This window comes from Megascapheus bottae, chromosome 28 (genome assembly GCF_031878675.1).
Source record: "Megascapheus bottae isolate mThoBot1 chromosome 28, mThoBot2.hap1, whole genome shotgun sequence".
NCBI lineage: Eukaryota > Metazoa > Chordata > Mammalia > Rodentia > Geomyidae > Megascapheus > Megascapheus bottae.
This window is the reverse complement of record NC_143536.1, coordinates 8659095-8680434: the sequence shown is the minus strand read 5'-3', so window position 1 is coordinate 8680434 and position 21340 is coordinate 8659095. Positions and strand designations below refer to the sequence as shown.

Below are 21340 nucleotides of genomic sequence, written 5' to 3'. Positions count from 1 at the left end.
CATAGTGCATTAATGAAAACATGTTTGCAGTCTGGCTAAGAGGATTGGAAGCTGAGGAGGTCAAAAGCAAAAAGGTCAGCCTCAAAGACTGAACATTTTGTTATATATTGTGGTAATTACACACTTCTTGTTCTCTAATCTTCATTGACAGTAGATGAACAGTTGTGGTTTATGTTCTATGGAAACAACTAAAGTATCCTTCTACAGTACAGTATTAACTATACCAAGTTAAAGAGGTAGAAATTTTGCTCAGTACTTAATCTAAACCCATTCCTCATTCCAAAAATGTTAACTGTACAAACAAAATAGCCAGGTAACAGAATTTAAATTCCAGAGTATAAGAAAATTAAGTACTCTTCCTGTTTTGTTTGGTTTTTAAAGCAGAATCTTTGGCAGAAATGTATCCCTAATTTGCATTTAAATAGCTCTCTTCCCATAAGTCCCAGGTTGTTGAGCTACTTATAGCCTGATCCACAAAGTTAACCAGTTGCTGAAACAACTCAACCATCTCCATTCCCAAAAGATCCTAGGTACTAGATTAATTTTCTATGTTACTTTTAATTTAATTTTATTTTTTGTCAGTGCTGGAACTTGCATTTAGGGCCTGGGCTCTGTCCCTGAGCTCTTTTGCTCAAGGCTAAAGCTCTACCACTTTGAACCACAGCTCCTGCTCCCCTTTTCTGGTGGTTAATTGGCGATGAGTCTTGTGGACTTTTTTTTTTTTTTGCCAGTCCTGGAGCTTGAACTCGGCCTGGGTACTGTCCTTGGCCATTTTCCTCAAGACTAGCACACCTCAAGCCACAGCACCACTTCTGGCCTTTTCTGCGTTATGTAGTACCAAGCGTGCTAGGCAAGCACTTTACCACTAGGCCACACTCTTGGCCCTCTTAGGATTTTGATGCCCAGGCTGCTTTCACCCGCAGTCCTCAGATCTCAGCCTCTTGAGTAACTAGGATTATAGGCTTGAGCCAGGTATTAGCTTCTTCACAAGGTTACCATACAGACAGAGGTAAAAGGTAATCTTAGAAGACAAAAGTGGATTGAGTTAGGCAAAATTTGCCTTCACTTACATTAGATGTAATCCAAAAACATTTGGAATATATTAAGTAGCACACCATCCTTACAAGCTATGGATGCACACACTGCTGTGAGTGAAAAAAGGTATTCATTTCTGTTCCGTCTGAAGTCTTGAATTTCCTGTTCCCACTGGATCCCTCCCATAGCTGAGGTTTTCAGCTTCCTTCCCTTGCTGCAAAGGCAGTTTGAGAAGTTAGCAGTTCTGCCTGCCAGTTTTCTATAAACGGTCATTTACCCAGATCCCAATCACTAATATCATGCATTTTGCCTTCACCACCCATGGAATGAAGGCTGGAAGGTCTCCTGCCTAGGCATAAATGCCTCACTGCTAACACCTTGAAAACAGTGGCTAACGCCTCTGTGTAGGAACCAACACGAGGAGGAGCTGCTAGCTACTCCATTTTCTGGTGGAGATCTGTAATAAAAGCAAAAGAATTGCTGGGTGTAGTGACTCACTCCTATAATTCTAGCTACTCAGGAGGCTGAGATCTGAGGATCAAGGTTCGAAACCAGCCACTGACCTCTAGAAAATGAAAGTGGGGCTTGGCTCAAGGGTACTTGGGTAGCCTTGAGCTGAAGAGCTCAGGGACAGCGCCCAGGCCTAGTTCAAGCCCCATGACCCACAACAACAAAAAAAAAAACAAGCAAAAGAATTTAGAGAGCTGAGGGCCAGGTCTTCTCAAGAAGAAAATTCTTTTGTGTCTGTTCTGGAAATCTAATGTCCAGAGATATCCTGTTCCCCAGCAGTTACTTGACAGGAACCTGTTAGAAATAGCTTTGCATGTTGGCTTAATTAACAGGATATAATTAAAATTCAATGAGTTGTTTTTGTTTTTTTTTTAAACAGGATGTCTTAGTTAAATTGCTCAGGAAAAGGATGCATGTAACTGAAATATAAACAAGGGCTAAGCTACCTGTCCAAAGCAGGAACCCTTCAGAAAAATCAGTCTCTGGAGATGAACAGAAAGGAGGTAAATTACTTTGGTAGAAAATACGATTTGGGGGCTGGGAGTTTGGCCTAGTGGTAGAGTGCTTCCCTAGCAAAGGCTGGAGGTGGTGTTGTGGCTCAAGTGGTAGAACTCTAGCGTTGAGAAAGTTCAAGGACCGTGCTCAAGCCCTGAGTTCAAGCCCCAGAACTGGGGAAAAAAACATAGGATTTTTGGGACCGGGAGAATAGCCTAGTGGTCGAGTGCTATCCTAGCATGCACAAAGCCCTGGGTTCCATTCCTCAGTACCACATACACAGAAAAAGCTGTGGCTCAAGTGGCAATATGTGTCCACGGACAGTGCCCAGACCCTGAGTTCAAGCCCCAGGACTGGCCAAGAGAAAGAGAAAATAAAATAAAATTATTTTCTCACATCCAAGAAAGGAAGGAAGGATCTGGAAGAAGGAACTGCCTTGTGTGGTGCCCTTGTTCCCACCTTGATGTGGACCTTGTCTCTTTGAGAGCTTTAACCCTGCAGTGCCCGGGTGGTCTTGCTGTTGCCTCTTCTGAAATGTCTGCATTTTTTTTTTTTTTTTGTGGGTCATGGGACTTGAACTCTGGATCTGGGTGCTGAGGAAGTGGTGCTGAGGCTCAAAGTGGTAGAGTACTAACCTTGAGTTATACTGTTGCCCTTGGGTCACCACGTGTGTGACCCAGGATGAGGATTCACATTGTACTCCACCTTAGGCCCTCACACCTGCTCAGGAAGTCCACACGCGGACCACGAAGCCTGGTGGTGAAGACTCTGAGTCTGGAAGCAGGGACTGGCTGCACTTGGTCCCCTGGGGGAAGAGCTCAGTAGCTGTGGGCCGATGAGAGCCTGGTGGCCGCCTCTGTGGCCCAGCACTGCCCCCACGGGAAGGCCACGGCTCTAAGCTCTCCCATTCTGAATCTAAAGAGGGAGGGCTGCCCAGCGACTGTTCTTTGAATGACCCCCCTTGAGAATGTGTGAGTACATATCCAGCCGCCACGGCCGCCTCCTGAGATCTTCCTTCTTTCTTCCTGTCTTCCTTCTTTTTCTTCTTTCTTTCTTCCTTCCTTCTTTCTTTCCCCCTCCTTTCCTCCCTACTCCCTCCTTCTCCCTCCTCCCTCTTCCTTCCCCCCTCTTCCTCCTCCTCTTCCCTCCTCCCACCCCCCACCCTCTGGTTTGAACTCAGGGCTTGAGCACTGTCCTTGAACTTTCGCAAGGCTAGCACTCTACCACTTGAGCTACAGCACCACTTTTGTCTTTTTCTGTACATGTGGTACCTAGGAATCGAACTGAGGGCTTTGTGCATACTAGGCAAACACTCCCGGCCCCCATGTCCCTCTTCTTACCCTGACTCCCAGGTCAGGAGAATTGATGAATTTCCATTGAATGGGTATTTCTGCAGCAGGGACAGCCATTTGAGCAAACCTCTGGTGCTATAGTGCCCATGGGGAGAGATCCTGGGCTTGGTTTATCTATCTTGAAATGTTTTTGTTTTGTTTGTTTTTAAAGAAACTCTCTTGTATTTGTGGCTGGAAATGTGGCTTAGTGGTAGAGTGCTTGCCTAGCATGCATGAAGCCCTGGGTTGGATTCCTAGGTACCACATAAATAGGAAAACAAAAACAAACAACCCCTGAAACAAAAAACAAAAACCCTGGAGTGACTGTGGCTCCAAGCTCAGGGACAATGCGCAGGCCCTGAGTTCAAGCCCCAAGACTGGGGGTGTGGGGGGAGAAACCCCCTTGTGTTTCTGTTCCTGCCCTACATCATTGAGGGAGGGACCTAGAGAAAGCAGCCTTGGGATAAAAAGGGCTGAGTTTCTCTCAGAATTAAGGAATTCTCTCCAAGTGAAGATCTTTCAGGCCCTGAGGATCTGATCTAAGGGGAGAAGCTAAGGTGGACTTGGGAGTGCTGTGCTGGGATTGTGCAGGCTCCTAGTCTTTCCTGTGTAGATTTATCTCTAGGGTGGGACTGTCATGCTAAGAAAGCCCTCTCTGGCCAGGCACCAGAACTGGCTTACTCCTTTAATTGTAGCTATTCAGGAGGCTGAGTTCTGAGGATTGGGGTGTGAAGCCAGCTCAGGTAGGAAAGTGTTTGAGACTCTTATCTCCAATAAACTAGTAAGGAAAAAACAGGAAGTGGTGCTGAGGCTCATAGTGGTAGAGTGCTAATCTTGAGTGAAAAAGTTCAGGGACAGTGCCCAGGCCATAAGTTCAAGCCCAGTACCAACTGGCACAAAAATAAATGGAGCTATGCTATACTCAGGTAAGTATAATGCAGTATATGCATGTGTACACCTGTAAATGTGACAGAAAAAATTTAAAGTTACAACTTAAAAGCATGCTAACCATTTTTTCATTAAGGCCAACAACCATACAATTAGTAAATTGCTATAATAGTAAATAAATTGCTAATAAGCAGAGAAGTTTTTTTATGTTTTTTATTGTAATTAATAAAAGGGTTACATGATATTTGCCAGATAGAAGGTGCATTAATTCACATACATTGATACCCTTTCACATGTCTTGGTACCCATTACCCTCTAAGCAGAGAAGTTATAATGTTACTTTTTATAGCTGCTTTGAAAGATCAGTTATAGTCAAGAACACATACCAGTGCTAAGTCTTACTTGAAATGCCTCAGTCCTTGTAGTCACTCTGTTCCCAGAAAATGGAAACATCTTTTGGGCAGCTCACTACTTCATGCAGGTGTTTTTGTGGATGTAGTGTTTTTATGGTTGAGTATGCCAAATATTTTCAAGATGTACACTGTCAGTGATGATATGGATGTTCTGTTCTGAGTCCTGTGATGTGTTGTTATGTCAAAGACCTTGACTGAGTACTTTTTGACTCTTTGGTGTTTTCTCTTGTGTTTAAGAGTTAATGAGGTGTTTTCTCTTGTGCTTAGAGTTAGTGTAGCTCCTTTATTACACTCACACACACACGCACACACACACATGTTATGTATGTATATATGTATACATGGTCTACTCGGTTCTACAGAACTCAAAGCTCTGAAATGGGATCAGCAATTGTGTTTGAACAGATCTTCCAGCTGATTGTGATGCTCTGAGAGCCACTGATATTGAAAATTCATTTTGGATAAACTCTGAAACACTCTGTGTTTTGGTGTGATTCATGAAAATTAAGAGAGATGACAAATTGGTGTTACCAATATATGATTTTTCTCTGCTGTTGTGTTTTTTTTAATTAGCATGCATTTGCTTTACAACGGAGGGAGCTTCTTGTGACATTTTCATGCATTATACAATGTATTCCAATCAATCTTCCCTTTCCCTTATCTCCTTGCCCTCTTTCTAATACAACTTCATCATTGCTCCATTTTCATCAATGCCAGCAATATATTTCAATCATTCAACCTCTTTCTCCCTCCTTGGCCTAACCTCCTCCCACTAGTACAGTACCCCCACACAGACCGTTTCTCTCCTCAGTCCTATATTGGTAAACAGATTTCATTGAGGTTCTTTATGCTGTTCTCATACACAGTTGCAATATATCTTAAAATTATTCACTTTCTTTTTCCCTTCCCTAAGTAGTCCCTTAGTTAGACTTACGTTCTATGTTTATGAATTTTTTTAATGTTTGGTGTTAGGATTTTCTTTGTGACATTTTAATGAGTCAGTGGTTTTCAGTAGGCAGATAAAAATGTCAGTGTGTTTTATTTGTCCAACACAAGAATACTCTACTTGTAGTTGACATATAGTCCAGTAGACTTACAGGTCAGAAATCTTACCACATGCAGTTTCCCTTGTCAGCTTGCTTTCTCAGGAAGAAAGTGGGTGAGCAGATGAGTAGCAGTAAGAAAAAAAAAATGTGTCTTTAGTGGAAAATGTCAATTGCATATAATGGCAAACTTAGAGTTCTCTATACTTGTCAGAACATATAATCTGGAAACCAGGCGTGCATTCTGTAAATCTAAGTACACACTTGAGTCAGAATTGGACTGGTGAATGCTTGCAGTAAAGAAATAGGCCCACAGATTCAAAGGCCCACAGATTCAAATGACTGGGGAAGGAACATTTCTTTTATGAACATAAAAGAAATGAAAATTTCCAAATAAACTTTTTTTTTTTTTTTGCCAGTCCTGGGCTTGGGCTCAGGGCCTGAGCATTGTCTTTGGACTTTCTCAAGGCTTAGCATTCTACCACTAGAGCCTCAGCACCACTTCCAGCTTTTTTCTATGTATGTGGTACTGAGGAATTGAACCTGGGTCTTTGTGCATGCTAGGCAAGCACTCTACCAGTAGGCCAAACTCCTGGCCCCCAAATAACTTTTTGACAGTGCCATAGTTCAAAAAACCTGGGATTTTGACCTTTGTTGTAAAATGAGAGTACTGTATAAAAATGAGTGTGATGATGGGGCGGGAGTTTGGCCTAGTGGTTGAAGTGCTTGCCTAGCATGCGTGAAGACCCAGGTTCGATTCCTTGGTACCACATATATAGAAAAAAGCTGGAAGTGGTGCTAAGGCTCAAGTGGTAGAGCTCTAGCCTTGAGAAAGTCCAAGGACAGTGCTCAGGCCCTGAGCTCAAGCCCAGGACTGGCAAAAAAAAAAAAAATGAGTGTGATGTAGGAAATGAAGATAGCAATGTCCCAATGATTCTAAGATGGAGGAATTCTAGAGTGCCGAAATTGTCAAGTTGTTAGGACATAAGGACTTTCTGTTTGGACAGAACAGAACCACAGGCATTAAGCTTCCTGCTAGCTTAAAATATTCCACTTGAGAGTCTAAGGGAGTCCTGACCTGAGAATATTCTAAAGACTCCTGGTATGGATACTTTTTGGTAGATTATAGTATGGTTTTGTTTAGAAGCCTGGAGGCTTCTAACATTTTCCTGCATTGGAAATAGGAAATGTTTCTTTCATTTTCTGTTTCTCCCTACTTTAACCCTCTTACACTAAAATAAGTCCTTGCTAAAACTTTTTTTGCAAGTCCCAGGGCTTGAGAACCTAGGGCCTGAACACTGTCCTTGGGCTTCTGGCTCCACTTCCATCTTTTTCTATGTATGTGGTACCAAGGAATTGAACCCGTCTTCATGGATGCTAAGCAAGCACTCTACCACTAGGCCCCCCTTGCTAAAACTTTGCAAAAAGGAAGAGCAAATTTAACACTACAAGAAAATAGAAAACCATTTTTATGAAGACCAAATATAGTTGTGTATGGAAAGCAATAAATCTTGCCTTGAAATCAGAAAAAAGAAAATAGAAAACCATAGCGACGCCGAAACTGCATAGCAGTGACGGCTATGAGAGACAGAATATGGTCTGCAGGGCTGTGTGCTCTGGTGTGAATCTTCATACTTTGGTTTACTATGTATGTGCCAGACCAAGATATTAACTATATATATATATATTTAGCAGGCATTTCTAAACTATTTTTTCATTTATAAAATAGGACTGGTAACACTTCATAAGGGTTAAATAGCATACTGTAGGTGGTAAGTATGTTAAAGACATTAATTGGCTTTATAGGTTATGTAATAGGTCGAATCATGTTCTTCAAAGAGATCTACACAAATCTCTGGAACCTATGAATATAATAAAAGAGACTTAGCAGATGTAATTAAGGATCTTTTTTTTTTTTTTTTTTTGTCAGTCGTGAGGCTTGAACTCTGGGCTTGGACACTGTCCTTGAGCTCTTTAGCTCAAGGCTACCCCCCTACCCCTAGTGCCACATCACCACTTCTGGTTTTCTGGTGGTTAATTGAAGCCAGAGAGTCTCACGGACTTTAATATCCAGCTGGCTTTAAACCAAGATCCTTAGATCTCAGCCTTCTAGGTAGCTAGGATTACAAGTGTGAGCCATCAGCCCAGCTAAGGGTCTTGATTCTCCCCTCCATTCCCCTCTTTTCCTTTCCTGCTGGAGATAGGACTCCCAACTCTATCTGATGCTTTCACTCATTGACTAGTGCTCTACCACCTGAAAGCCATGACTCCAACTCCTTAAAGGGCTGAGGACTCTTTCTCACTTCCCTCCCTCCCTCCCTCCCTCCCTCCCTCCCTCCCTCCCTCCCTCCCTCCTTCCCTCCTTCCCTCCTTCCCTCTTTCCCTCTTTCCCTCCTTCCCTCCCTCTCTTCCTCCTTCCTTCCTTTCTTTTTCTTTTTTGAATTAAGGATCCTGAGACATGGAAATTATCCAAGATTGTTTAGGTGGGCCAGATATATAGAAGAGTGAGGCAAGAGATAGTAGGTTTGACAATGGAAGTAAGAGGTTGGAGCAGACTGTGGTGGTGTTGGTGGGCCTCTAAAAGCTGAAAAAGGTAAGGAACTAACTCTGTAAGGCTCATTTCAGATTTATGACCTCCAATACTAAAGAAAGTTAAGTTGTATTATCTCTTTTAACCCTCCTCCTGTTCCCTCCCTCTTATACACACATATATACACACTTTACAATCTTAAATTGGAAACTTTATACTATGTTGCTTACCCCCCCCCCAAAAAAAAAGAAAAGGTGCTTTTGTTTGTTTGGTGTGTGTGTGTGTGTGTGTGTGTGTGTGTGTGTGTGTGTGATGGGCCTGGGCACTGTCCCTGTTTTCTAGAGGTTAATTGGAGTAAGAGTCTCAGGTCCTTTTGTGCCAGTATTGGCCTTGAACCTCAGTTCTCAGCCTCCTGAGTAGCTAGGATTACAGGTGTGAGCCACTGCAACCCGGCAAGGAAGGTTTCTTTGAAATCCAATCAGTCTATTGTCAAAAGACCCATGGAATAGCAGCAGCATTTGTGATGTTTCTTTTACCTTTAGTAGTTTCTTGATAGTTAGGAAACTATCCTATCAGGTATCTAAAGGTTTTTAGAAATTGCTACCAATTGTAGGAAATGACCTTTGATCTTTAGAAGACTGACCTAGATTCCTTTTAGAGCACTGAGAAAGCTTTTTAGTACCATGGATGATTCCATCTCTGGTAACTTTATCAGAGAGAATAGAAAGTATCAAAGTATTGTAAATTTAGTTTGTTTTCATTTTATTAATATGAAAGTATTTACATGGTAACGAAATTCATATTGAGCCCTGGATCCTGAAAGATGGTAGATAAGATTAAGACATTGAAGGTCATTGTTTAAAGAATTTTTCCATTGCTATTTGCTTGCTTTTCTTAAACTCCAGATATAATAAGATCTGCCAGAAAAGAGGTAATTTAAAGCATCTGTGGAAAAAAAGTTTTTTCCTTATAACCTTCTGGGTTTAAGTATGACTCTTGGAGATGGAGCAATCAGGATGGTAATGAAATTATAAACTTGACTTTATTCTTAAGTGTGTAGGTTAGTTACACAAATCTATAAAATATACACAGTTAAAATAATATAGTTCTAAAAGAACACTTGTTAAACCAGCTTGCTTTGGCCAGGGACAGCAAATAAATTAATTAAAATAAAGGCTTGTCATTCTGTTAATGGTACTACTAGTCTCAGAATCAGTAGTGAGCCAGGTGGCTCATGCCTCTAATCTTAACTCATTCAGATGGCTAAGATCTAAGGACTATGGTTCAAAGCCAGCCCTGGCAGGAAAATCCATAAGACTTTCATCTCCAGTTAACCACCAAAAAGCCAGGTGGAGCTGTGGCTCAAACGTTAGAGCATTAGTTTTAAGCAAAAACAACAACAACCAAAAACCTCACAGTGCCCCACCATGAGTTCAAGCCTTAGGACTAGTGCACACACACACAAAAAGACTAATTCTCCCTCCACATTGCTTCCTCCCATAATGAAGCATTTCATGTTGAGGAAGAGGTGAGAATAGTGACTCAAACCTTTCCCTCAGCTTGCTCCAGGACTTAGGATCAAATGACTGAGGTTTGCCTGTTTGTCATAGACACCTTGTCTTTTTTTTTTTTTTCCCTTGAACTGGAACTGTCCCTGAGCTGCTTTTTCTTAAGGTTGGCACTCGACCACTCGAGCCACAGTGCCACTTCAGGCTTTTTCTGTTTATGTGGAACTGAGGGCTTTTTGCATGCTAGGCAAGTGCTCTACCCACTAAGCCACATTCCCAGCCCATCTTGACATTTTTATCCTGATCCTGGAATATTAGCAAATAGCTACTGGCGAAAATAAGATTAGGCCTTGGAGGCCAGGAGTTTGGCCTAGTGGTAGAGTGCTTGCCTAGCATGCATGGAGGCCCGGGTTCAATTCCTCGGTACCATATACATAGAAAAAAGCCGGAAGTGGCGCTAAGCTCAAGTGGTAGAGCTCTAGCCTTGAGAAAGTCCAAGGACAGTGCTCAGGCCCTGAGCTTAAGCCCAGGACTGGCCAAAAAAAAAAAAAAAAAAATTAGGCCTTGGAGGAATTTTACTTGCGGTGCTGGTCAGAGCAGTTTAGAGATATTCTCTGTCAAGCAGTGCTGCTTTTATCTGTCACTTGTACCTTGCAGCACTTTCTCAGTGCCAGTGGTAGTGATGAACAAAAAACTGGATTAAAAGTTTTAAAAAGTAGGCATAGTGGCTCAGGCCAGTAATCCTGGCTGCTCAGGAGTCTTGAGATCCTGAGGATTGAGGTTCAAAGCCACCCCTGGGGGTGGGAGTTTGGCCAAGTGAGTGTTTGCCTAGTATGCACAAAGACCTGGGTTCAATTCCTTGGTACCAGATACACAGAAAAAGCCATAAGTTGTGCTGTGACTCAAGTGGTAGAGCACAAGCCTTGAGGAAAGCCCAAGGACAGTGCTCAGGCCCTGAGTTCAAGCCTCAGGACTGGCAAAAACAAAAAAAGCCACTCCTGGCACAAAATTCCACTTAACTACCAGAAAACCGGAAATGGCACTATAGTTCAAAGTGGTAGAGCATTTGCCTTGAGCTGAAGAGCTTAGGACAGCACCCAGGCCCAGAGTTCGACCAACAACAGACCAAACAATAACCAAAAACCTTAAGAAAATGCCATGTCTTTTTGTCACTATTGAACTGCATACTAAAATTAAAATTGCTCTTGGCTGTGCACGGTGGCTCCAGCCTGTAATCCTAGCTACTTGGGAAGCAGAGAGCAGGGTTTAAGGTTTGAGGCCAGCCTGGGAAGAAGAGCAAAGAAGTTCATGAGACTCTGTCTTAACCAGTGGCCGGGTGTGGTGGAGCATACCTGTAGCCTATCGCAGGCAGTGAAAATAGGAGTGTGGTTTTGGTCCAGGTCAGCCTGGGCACAAAATAAACTCAGAAAGGCTGACTGGAGTTGTAGCCCTGAATTCAAATCCTAGTACTTCCTTTCCCAAAGGACCTAATCCATATTTCCAGTCTCCCCAGAAGAAATAACTGGTCCTCTTCCCTTCCTTCCCTCCCTCTTTCCCTTCCTCTTTCCCTCCCTCCCTTCAGCAATGTTTGGCTTTAAAATCTTAGGCTCTCACATTTGCTAGTTAGGCATTCCACCACTTGATCCATACCTCCCAACCATTTTTTTTTTTTTACTGTGGTTATTTTTTGTTAGGTGATAGGTGTTTTCTGTTTGGTTGTTTTTCTGCCAGAACTGGGGCTTGAACTCGGGGCCTGAGCACTGTCGTTGGGCTATCTGAAGGCTAGAGCTCTACCACTTGAGCCACAGCCCCATTTCTGGCTTTTTTCTATGCATGTGGTACCAAGGAATTGAACCCAGGTCTTCGTGCATGCTAGGCAAAGTCACAGCCCGTGATAAGTTTTTTTGCTTGGACTGTGCACAGACTGTGGATCTTGTAACTGGGAAGGAGCCGTGGTGGCCCTGCCTAGTTTGTTTGGTGAGATATAGGGCTCTTGTTAACTCATTGCACTGGCTTCACAGATACACTTGATCTGCACCTCCCAAGTAGCTAGAATTGCAGGTATGAGCTATTAGACTCACATCTCCACCCCCCCCATGCGCGTGCATGCGTTTGTGTGTGTTGAAATCAGTGTTTACACATACCTTTTAGTTTATTTTGTTGAAATTCCCTTAATGTCTGGTTCTGTGCATAGAGAAGCTTGAGGCTATTGGTGAAGTTTAGTAACATAAAACTTCATTTATTTGTGTTGAGTAAGTCAGAATGCTATTTTACTTCTTGAGCCTGGGGGGAAATGTTAAAAGTCCATTGAGATTTAAGTTATAATAAGCACACCCCTTAATTACTGCGCAGGCTTAACCACAGAGCTTGCTGTCACAACCTAATACCCCAGCAGAAGGCCCGAAGAAGCCTCCAACTTCCTCCCCACCAACTCTCTTGGATTTTCTATTCCTGCCCTCTGCCTGGCAAACCAAAACATGGATCCCTTCCAAGAGCTTCTGTGAAGCCTGTTTAGAAACTTGGTCAATGGCTTGGCTAAATGCTCTAAGCTCTGCTGTTTACATTCTATTTTACCAGCTTTCTCCAAGCCTGTTTGAAAAAAAAAATCCTTAAAGGAAAACTTGTTATTTTTCTTGAAAGCTTTGTTATTGTTTTAAGGAATTTATCTATCTGTTGCAAATTTTAAAAGGTCCAGCCAGGCCTGGAGTGTAGCCTACTCATAGAATGCTCTCCTACCATACATGAAGACCAGGGTTCGATTCCTCAGTACCACATACACAGAAAAAGCTTGAAGTGGCACTGTGGCTCAAGTGGCAGAGTACTAGCCTTGGGCAAAAGTGTCCAAAGACAGTGCTCAGGCCCTGAATTCAAGCCCCAGGACTGGCAAAAAAAAAAAAAAAAAGGAAAAAAAATACTGCAGCCAAGTGCTGGTGCCTGTAGGAAAATCCATGAGACTCTATCTCCACATAACCACAAGTCCCATGACAAAAAAAATAAGTCATTAAACAGGGCTGGGAGTTTGGCCTAGTGGCAGCGTGCTTGCCTAGCATGCACTTCTTATACAGTGTCTTAAATGAATTTTGAAATCAGAAAATTCCATAGATCCATGTCCATCCTCCATTCAGTTGTTCAATTACCTAAACTATCTACTGTGTTCTTGCTGTATACCAGACACTAGTTGTGCTGTCATGGACCTCACCTGCTGGTGAGGTGGAGAGCGTAATAAATCTTGGGGCTTGAACTCAAGACATGGGCACTGTCCCTGAGCTCTTCAGCTCAAAGCTAATACTCTACCATTTTGAGCCATAGCACCACTTCCAGTTTTCTGGTGGTTCATCGGAGGTAAGATTGTCACGGACTTTGTGCCTGGGCTGGCTTTGAACCTCAGTCCTCAGATCTCAGCCTCCTGAGTAGCTAGAACTGTAGGCATAAGCCATTGGCACCCAGCTAGATCTTGCCTTTTTTTCTCTTTTTCCTCTCCTTCCTTCCCTCTCTCCCTCTCTTCCATAGTGCTGAGAATTAAACTCAGAGCTTTATATTTGTCAGGTACCACTTGAGGTACCAGTCCTTTTTTGCTTTGGCCATTAGGGTGACATATCTGGGCCAGATTGAGCCATAATCCTATGTACTCTTACTGGTCATTGTAGACGTGAAACTGCACCTAGATTTTTTTTTTTTTTTTTTTTTTTTTGGCCAGTCCTGGGCTTGAATTCAGGACCTGAACATTGTCCTTGGGCTTTCTCAAGGCTAGAGCTCTACCACTTGAGCCACAGCACCATTTCTGTCTTTTTTTTTTTTTTCTATGTATCTGGTACTGAGGAATTGATCTTGTAGTTTCATTCCTGGGAAAATACTAAGGAAGGCTCATGCCACTACTCTAGGCTATAAATTAGTCTATTTTAAATCCGTGTGTGTGTGTGTGTGTGTGTGTGTGTGTGTGCGTGCGTGTGTGCGTGCGTGTGTGTGTGCACGCGCGCGCGCACAGTGTACATGCAAATGCACATGTTTTCAGTTCTCTTGATTTTATCCTGGAGAATTGCTGGGTCATGATAGTTCTATGTTTAACATTTTGAGGAACCGCCAGACTGTTTACCAAAATGACTGCATTATTTTACAGTCTGCCTTACTGTTTCTTAAATAACATAACTGTTGCCTAGTTCTAGTCCAATGACTAGACTATGTTGGGATTATACTCTGAAAATATCATTTAGTCACAGAGCTAGGGGTTTTAATATGGTTTGTCCCACCTCTGGCTATTTAAAGAGAAGGGCTCTTTAAAGTTGAAGACGTGGCTGAGGGCTGTTTAGGAGGCAGAGAATTCTGGGATGTCAGTTCAGATCCAGCCTGAACAGAAAAGATGAGACCCCCTTCTCAGGAGGAGATGGAATGCACCTATTATCTCAGCTACTGAAAACCTAACATAGGTGGATCTCTCCCTGTCTTAAAAGTAAGGATTGGTGGTATGGCTCAGCAGTAAGATTGCCAGATGAGCAGGTACCAGGCCTCGAGTACTGTCCCTCTAAAAAAATTAAAGATAAACTAAAACCACTTGAGTGTGCCAACCTCCTTGTGTGCATTGGTAGTAGTACTAATTCTCATTTCACATTTGCTTTTTGATGGCTACAATAGTTTTTGTAAGTTGAATATTTACATGCAAATAACAACAAAAGCCTCAAGGCTTAGTGAAGCTTGTCTAGTACAGTTACTGAAAAGACCCAGTAAGTCAGTTTTAGGCAACAACTGCTATCTCTACTCCATCGAGTACAGTTACCTGATGTCTTAAACAGTAGTCTCAGAATCACATTGTACTGGCCTTGAGTGATGCACTGTAGGCTGTGTGCTTATCTTTGATCAGTGTTAGGATAAGTTACAATGACACTTCTGTAATCTGGCCAGGAAAACCTAAATGTTTTCATTACATTGAATCCAGCCATCTGGTAACCTAGTGATATCCTTCAGGAAATCCTTTTTCTAGCTTTTCTTGAGGCTCCTTGATGTGTCTACACCTTTTTATTCCTAAGTACTTTTTTTGGCAATTTTTTTTTTTTGTTGTTGTTGTTGCTTGAACTCAACTCTGGGCTTGAGCCTTGTTCCTGAGCTCTTCAGCTCAAGGCTACCACCCTACTCCATGAGCCACAGCATCACTTCCAGTTTTCTGCTGGTTAATTGGAGATAAGAGTCTCATGGGCTTTAGTGCCCAGGCTGGCTTTGAACCTTGATCCTCAAATCTCAGCCTCCCGAGTAGCTAGGATTACAGGCTTTGAGCTACCACAGTCAGCTTAAAGTTTTGTTTGTTTTTGTTAGTTTTTTAAAGATGTTTTCTTTACTAATTAAAATGCTACCTTCCAGGCTAGGATTGTAGCCTAGTGGTAGAGTGCTTGTCTGGCATGCATGAAGCCCTGGGTTAGATCCCTTCATACCCTATATACAGAAAAAGCCAGAAGTAGTGCTGTGGCTCAAGTGGTTCAAGCCCAAGACTAGCAAAAAATTTTAAAAAAATAAAATTTATATTATATATACTTTTGTTCACCTAGGAGAAAGAAAACAAAAGTATTCGCTTGGGCTGGGAGTTTAGCCTAGTGGTAGAGTACTTGCCTAGCATGCATGAAGACCCAGGTTCAATTCCTCAGTATCACATACATAGAAAAAACCAGAAGGGGTCCCATGCTCAAGTGGTAGAGCTCTACCCTTGAGAAAGCCCAAGGACTGTGCTGAGGCCATGAGTTCAAGCCCCAGGACTGGCTAAAAAAAAAAAAGTATGCTTCCTCTAAGATAAATCAGTTTCCAATAGTGTAAAAATGAAGAGCAAAACCAGAATCTGCATTAAGAGGATTTTCTACTTTGTTTTGTTTCCAACAATAAGAATATGCTATATTTATGGTCTCTGTGTTTGAGTTTTAACTTTAAAGACATGCTTGTCACATTTTAGAATGTTTTATTTATTTCTTTAAGAATGTTCTATTTTTGTTCAGTGATAGCCCTTTGATTGGTTTATGAAAAGGCTGGGTTTTTAGTGCAATCTGGATTTTGTTTGAAGCAGCATTTCTACCTGCCGCTTCCAGCTAATTCTAACAAGTAAGAGGGCAAAGGAGTAATTAAGGAGACCTGAAGCATTCTCCTTGGGACATCAGTAGAAGAACACAGATAGATATTAAGTGGGTTTCCACTTACCATGTGTACATTATGAAATATCTAGTTTGGCAGTTTCCCTTTTCTTTTTTCTTTTGCCAGTCCTGGGCTTGAGCTCAGGGCCTGAGCACTGTCCTTGGACTTTCTCAAGGCTAGAGCTCTACCACTTGAGCCTCAGCACCACTTCTGGCTTTTTTTTCCTATATGTGGTACCGAGGAATCGAACCTGGGTCTTCATGCATGCTAGGCAAGCACTTTAACCACTAGGCCAAACTCCTGGCCCCCGGCAGTTTCCCTTTTATACCTGTTATTTTTTTTTCCATACTGCATAACAGACAACCTCAAAATCTCAGTGAATTATTACCAGTAATTACTTCACTTTAGAGTCTGCAGGTGGGTGCAGTTCTTCTAATCTCAACTAGGCCACTTTCGGCTTTAAACTTGGGCCAGGTTTGAAGTCTGTTTCATAAGTTCTTATTCTGGAGCTTAGGTTAAGAAGCAGTGGTGTCCTGGGCATATGGCCACACATTCTTCTCCTATTGAATCACAGAAGAACCACAGGGGCGAGGAGAAACATGCAGTGTCTACGGAGGCTTTCTCTTGGAGCTGGTACACTGATATTTCCGTCACATTTTACTAGTCCAAGTCAGCCATGCCGCCAAACCCAGCACTGTTCCATGACAGAGGGCATTGCAAGTTCACCCAGCAGTGAACAGTGCTGCTTCATACTTCTCATAAGGAAAGGAATGAAGGATTGGGAACGATATTACTTAGGGATCTGCACTTTTGTTGGGATAAATTATGCTATTTATGGTACATAAAACTGTGAGAGCCAAGCACTGGTGGCTTATGCCTATAATCCTAGCTACTCAGGAGGCTGAGATCTGAGGATCACAGTTCAGGGGCCGGGAGTTTGGCCTAGTGGTTAAAGTGCTTGCCTAGCATGCATGAAGACTGGGTTCAATTCCTCAGTACCACATACATAGAAAAAAGCCGGAAGTGGTGCTGAGGCTCAAGTGGTAGAGCTCTAGCCTTGAGAAAGTCCAAGGACAGTGCTCAGGCCCTGAGCTCAAGCTCCAGGACTGGCAAAAAAAATAAAAAAAAGAGTGACCAGTCAAGATGTAACATAAACTGACATATTGAGCAGGATCACAGTTCAAAGCCAGCCTAGTCACTAAAGTCCATGAGACTCTTATCTCCAGTTAACCAGCAGAAAACCAGAAGTGGCACTTTGGCTCAAAGTGGTAGAGCAGTAGCCTTGAGCCTCACTTTTTTTTTAATTTTCTTTCTCTTTCTTTCTTAATTTCTTTCTTTCTTTCTTTCTTTCTTTCTTTCTTTCTTTCTTTCTTTCTTTCTTTCTTTCTTTCTTTCTTTCTCTTAATTTATTTATTGCCAGTTCTGGGGCTTGAATCCAGGGCCTGAGCACTGTCCTTGGACCTTCTCAAGGCTAGAGCTCTACCACTCCAGCCTCAGCACCACTTCCGACTTTTTTCTATGTACGTGGTACCAAGGAATCGAACCTGGGTCTTTGTGCATGCTCGGCAAGCATTCTACCACTAGGCCAAACTCCCGGCTCCAAGCCTCATTTTTTTTTAAAGATTGAAATCATGTTGTGGTCAAGTCTTACATTATCAACTGTTATCTCCTAGTGCTCTCTCTCTCTCCCTCCCTCTCTCTTCCTCTGTGGGTCATGGGGCTTGAACTCAGCATGAGCTTCTTCAGCTCAAGGCTACTGTACTACCTGTGGGCCTGGGCATTGTCCTTGATCTTTTCAGCTCAAGTCTACCACCCTACCCTTGAGCCAAGCCCCATTTCCCATTTTCTAGAGGTTAATTGGAGATAAGAGTCTCAGGTCCTTTTGTGCCCAGGCTGGCTTTGAACCTTGATTCTCAGATCTCAGCCTTCTGAGTAACTAGGATTACAGTTGTGAACCACTGCGCCTGGCTCCCCATTCTTTCTCTACAATAGGTTTTGTCTTTTAAATCTAGAAACTAGAAACCAGGGACAAGCGTGAAGCATTTAAAATTCCATTTAGAAACATCTTGGTGGAGCCGGGAGTTTGGCCTAGTGGTAGGGTGCTTACCTAGCATGCATGAAGACCAGGGTTCGATTCCTCTGTACTACATACAGAGAAAAAAACCAAAAGTGGTGCTGTGGCACAAGTGATAGAGCTCTACACTTGAGAAAGCCCAAAGACAGTGATCAGGCCCTTAGTTCTCAAGCCCAGGACTGGCAAAAGGAAAAAAAAATTACACAAAAATCTAATATCTTCTCTCGAGTCACATGTGAGAACTGGGAATTATTTTGGCCCAGTCATGCTGGACTGCCCATTGCTCATAGGTTTATGGTGAGGCAGAAGCATGGTGAAAGAACATGGAAGAACATTAGGTTGACTCTGCCCCTCATTTTTTTACAACCTCTCAATAATGCCAGCAAATCATAAATCCTATCAATGGATCTGTTCACTGATTAGGTTGACTGTGGACTAAGCCTTCAAAACATCTAACCTTTTACAGGATACGTCATGTGCAAATCGTAACAGGTCAAATATTTGCTGAGTTCAATCCAGCATTTCTATGTTCCCTGCAAAAAGAAGGGAGAAAAGGGGCACACTTGAATTTAAGAAGCCTTGATGCGGTCTTGTACCACACTCCTGTGCCACCTTGGTATTAGAACTTAGTTCTCTATCTGCATGTAGCTACAGGGAGAAGTTGGAAATGTAAGGGAGCCAGAGTAAGGGTTAGTGCTGGAGCACTTGCCTAGCATGCATGAGGCCCTGGGCTCATCTACAGTGCTCCTTACTCCCTCAAAAAATAAAAAATAAATTGGGATTAGGAAAGAAGCAAACAAGTTTATAATCTCTACCAGGTTATACTTTTTGTTGTTGTTTTAACCCTTATAAAAACAACAGGTTGTTGTATTGTGGCTATATAATGAGTATTCAGCAAATGATAAGTAGATAGGTTACATAATAAATTGTGATAGTTGAAGTTATCTGCTGACTTGTAGGAATCTCGGTCCTACAGAGTTACTGAATATATATATTATATATATAAGTCATTGATACATGATTCTCATGATCAATAATACCCAGGAAAAACATAGGCAATTAAAAATGTTTTATTTTTGAAATGTATCTAAGTATGTATTTGAAAGAACTCAGATTTGACCATTATGTATTTTACCCAAATAAAGACGATGTAAATGAACCATTATTTTAGTACCATTGGAAAGAAAAATGCAGCTGGGTATGGTCACTCACACCTGTAATCCTAGCTACTCAGGAGGCCTAGGCAATAAAGTCCTTGAGACTCTTACCTCCAAATAACCACCAGAAGACCAGAAGTGGCACTGTGGCTCAAGGGGTAGGGTGGTAGCCTTGAGCTGAAGCGCTCAAGGACAATGCCCAGGCCCAGAGTTCAAGTCCCACGACTGACAAAAAAATGTTGCAAACTGGCCAGGTACCAGTGGCTCATACCTGTAATTAGCTACTCAGGAGGCTGAGATCAACGCAGACAGGAAAGTCCATGAGACTCTTTATGATTCTAGTTAACTTCCAGATAAACAGAAGTGGAGATAGTATGGCTCAAGGAGGTAGAGCTCTGACAATGCCCAGGTCCTGGGTTCAAGTCCCACAGCTGATCAAAAAAAAATGCTGCCTGTTGCAAAGTACACTTGAGAATAAAGTAGAATGTGATAGGTCACATAGTTTTCTGTTGCTAATGCCAGTTTCACATAAAACAGTTCTGTTGCAAGGCAAGTTGCCAGAGTTAAGTTATCAACCAACTCTAAAGATTCCCAGTGGGCCTGTGGTATTTGCAGAACAAATGGTTGTTTGAAGTGGCTATTAAGATGTGAGGAATGGTTCACCTCTTCTTCATTTTCCCAGACTAGCTATTTCTTGTGCTCCTAAAATAGCAAGGACTTGAGCACATGGTTCCAGATTTCCATAGTACTAAGTTAGAAAGACCACACAGATTCTACTCCTATGCAGCAAATACTTAGGTGAGGAATAGGAATAATGACTTTGAATTTCATGAAGAGACTTTTTATTTTAATTTTTATTATTATAAAATAATAAAGGTGATGTATACAGGAGTTGGCAGTTATATAAGTGAAGTTAAAAAGTGCATATCTTTTTGGAAAGTGTCACCACAGAAGAGACTTTTAAGAAGAGAAAAAGAAGATACTTTGCAGTTGAGGAATTTAAAGCAAGAGACCATTTTCTCTTAAGATTTTGTACTGATTTGTTCAACTTGTTTTGTTATGAGATCAGCAATAGAGTGGGTCAAGGATTAGGTCCTAAACTTTTTTGGCTGAATTCTTTTTTTAAAAAAATATATTTTTATTAATAACTATTGTTGATACCTTATATTCATAAATTAAGATTAATTTATAAATTACCTTGATCACAGGTGTATGTGCATGGGAAAAGATGTGGTTATGGCTCACAATTACCCACAATGTCACATATGTTTGAATCTGTCCAGTTAGCCCTCTTTATTTAGCATAACACATTTGAGATTCATTCAAATAGTGATTTGTATCTTTTTGTTGCTAAGCATATTATTTCATAAAAGTTTCACCACGATCCAGTGACTCATACCTATAATCCCAGCTACTCAGGAAGTTGAGATCTGAGGATTTCAATTGGAATGCAGCCAGGGCAGGAAAATCCATATGACCCTTATCTCCAGTTAACTACCACACTGCCTGAAGTGAAGCTGTGCCTCAAGTACTAGAGTGCCAGCCTTGAGCAAAAAAGCTAAACAACAGCACCCAGGCTCTGAGTTTAAACCCTAGGACTAGCACAAAAGAGAAAAGGAGGGAAGAAAAGAAAGAAAGGGAAAAATCAGCATTCTGTAAGCTAGCCATTTCTTCCTTAGAATTTTGCTCACACAGTTTTCTCTCTCCTCTTTGGTTATCATTAATCTTCTCTGTTTTTTTGTTTTGTTTTGTTTTTTGAGAGTGGCCCAGTCCTGGGACTTGAACTCAGGGCCTGAGCACTATCCTAGGGCTTTCTCAAGGCTGCAGCTCTACCACTGGAGCTTCAGCACCACTTCTGGCTTTTTCTATGTTTGTGGTACTGAGGAATCCTAATCTTTGTGCATGCTAGCAAGCACTCTACCACTAAGCCAAACTCCCAGCCCCAATCTTCCCCTCTCTAAATACTTTTATTTCTCTTGACTCCAGAGCAACATACTATTCTTGTACTCTTCAATATATTCTTCTAATGGCCTTTCACTCTGCTGTTACATTTCATTCCTGTGGTCTAGTGCTAGGCTTCTCAGGAAACTAAACTCAGTATGTCCATTTTCTCTTCATCCATAATTTTGTTGACAGTGTTTTAGGAAATCACTGTAACCTAGCTTAACCAGACCAGATGACCTACTCTCAAGCATCATGCTCTTCTGCTTATATTGAGAGATGTTGTGGCATAATAGAAGTATGGACCTTT

At 42.0% G+C, this 21340-nt stretch overlaps 1 protein-coding gene across 2 annotated transcripts in view; it reads left to right on the top strand.

The window, feature by feature from the left end:
- Positions 1–21340, top strand: part of Sppl3 (signal peptide peptidase like 3) — a 78811-nt gene that overhangs the window by 22731 nt on the left and 34740 nt on the right. The window contains exon 2 of one of the 2 annotated variants that reach the window (XM_090320280.1): positions 1925–2048. The exons of the other annotated variant lie outside the window; for it this stretch is intronic. The gene's annotated coding sequence lies outside the window, so the exon portion shown is untranslated. The remainder of the gene's footprint in view (positions 1–1924; positions 2049–21340) is intronic. 2 annotated transcript variants of the gene reach the window in all.